Genomic DNA, 2,195 nt, shown 5'->3' on the forward strand with positions numbered 1-2,195 from the left:
AGCCGAGACAAAGATAGATATGCAAATGAAGTGACATAGCAGGGATTTTACTACACAGGACTTTAAGGACAAGTGCCAGGCCTCGCAAAAGAGACGCATATGCCAGCAAAGTGGAATGCATGGTTATCATAACGGTGTGTTGAAAGGTGAGAGGAGCCCAGAGGACTGGGCCCGTGACCTTTAAACCCTAAACCCCGGTCAATGTGCTTGAGTTTACGAGCCTGGTGATCGTTGGCTTAAATCCTCATGTACACAAGGAAAAACTGAAATGGTAGCGAAGCACTGCAATATACATTCAGCAGAAAACAGACTGAAAAGTGTAATGCCATGTGTACAGACGAAAGTCTCCAGCTTGGCCGGGTAGATATCGAAGACAGGCAAAACGCACTTTTCAGCACCAAGGTCTTACCTTCACTTGGGATTAGTTGGAGGAGCTGCAAGAAGTTGCTCCAGAACTTGGCCAGCAGCATGAACGTGTATCTTCATTAAAAAAAGGCCATAATATAATTGCAGTATTTGCCGAGGGGAGAACAATAAAGAAGGCCTTGTTGGTTTAGTGTGCAATCGTGCATAGAGAAGAAAGCGTCAGAACAATTGAAAGAAATCCCGCCCCCCACTCTTGAGACCTGACGGGATGATCCTTTTTGCAGTGCTCTTGTCCATGCGTGTGTAGAGAGAGAGAGCGCACAAGTAAGCGCCTTCTCCTGAGACGCATAGGCTGCTCTCCTGTGTTGTGACGTCCGAAAGTTGAGCGGGGTTCTCTCTCGTGTGCGCGAGGCCAGGTGGTTGTGTCAGCTACCTCGTAATCGCTCACACCTATCTCCTGCATTCATTCATTCCTTCATTCACATTCTTTTCCCCCCATTCCCGAAGGAGGGAGTCGCACCTCGGAATTGACGTAAAGGTGACCACGGAGCGAGCGCCCTCGGCAACTTCTTTGCGAAATGATCTATGATGCTCAAAGTAACAGAATACTCGATAAGTACAATATGCCCCGATAAAGCTAATATTAACACTGTATCCGCCAATTGGTTTTCTTCACGTGTTTTATTTCGCAGAGGTTGCAGGTTCGATACCGGGCCAGCCATGTGATTAAATTCAATATATTTCTAATTTACCAAAAAAAACCTTTGCCTTTGCCCTCGCCGCACGTCGTTCGCGTGGAGCGCGCGTTCTCATTGCTTCAACATATTAGATCCTATCGTATATACTAATGTTTTCCAATCATGCGGAATAAGTATTTCTATTACTCCCTAAAAATAACATGCTCGAAAATTGCAATTTCCAAAACATTGAAAATAAGAAAATAGCCTTAGCATTTCATGTATAAACTATGCAAAGTATTGCCCAACCCTAACAACATCTAATGAAGACACACTCTTCTAATCAACGTACTAAGTCAAAATCCATGCTAGACGCGGCGCTCTCTACCTCCCCGGTTGTTACCCGACTGATAGTAGGGGTGCTCGTGCATCCCCGAGAGCATGTGTCGAGAGTCTCCCTCGAGGTGCCGGAAGTGGTCGCCTCGAGGACTCTGAATGGAAATTCCGAACGATCGGGGAGATGAATCCTTTGCAGACCACTTAAATATGTGGCCGGGTATTGTAAGTGGCAGAGTAGCCTTCCTGCTACGATCCACTGAGATTCAGCCTGCCGCCGCACCGATTTGTCCCCCTTCCGCTCGGTTCGACGGGGTTTTCTTGGCCTCGGCCCTTGTGTGCACCCCCAAGTCCTCGCGCACACCGTGCACCCGATCTAGCCTAGCTCGTGCGGGCGGTTCGATCGCCTTCTCTTCGCATTCCCTACCTTGGCTCGCTTGCCTTAGTGCAGTTTTCGTGCTCGTCTCGCCTCGTCGGCATGCGTGGCATTTCAAGTCCGCCCGCCGTGGTATGGATTCTACGACTCGGATCTTCTGTGCGTCGCCTCCACGTGCGTGGGGTTCTCTTCTTCGCGTGGACATGCGCCCTCCGCGACGTGGATTCTATGACTTGATCTTTTCTACCTCGTTGCCTTTATGTGCGCGAGGTTCTCTTCGCGTGGATGCTCGCCTACGGTGTCATCGAGGGTACCCGATGGCATTCCAAGTTCGTCCATGGCACGGATCCTATGACTCGAATCTCATGTGCGCGGGGTTTATTGCTCGCGTGGACACGGGTCCTCGTGGTATGAATGGCATGCCCCCCTCTCCCCCACCG

The sequence above is a fragment of the Lygodium microphyllum genome, chromosome 16 (assembly GCF_053477565.2).
Source record: "Lygodium microphyllum isolate KBCC chromosome 16, Lygodium_microphyllum_v1.1.10, whole genome shotgun sequence".
In the NCBI taxonomy this organism is placed as follows: domain Eukaryota; kingdom Viridiplantae; phylum Streptophyta; class Polypodiopsida; order Schizaeales; family Lygodiaceae; genus Lygodium; species Lygodium microphyllum.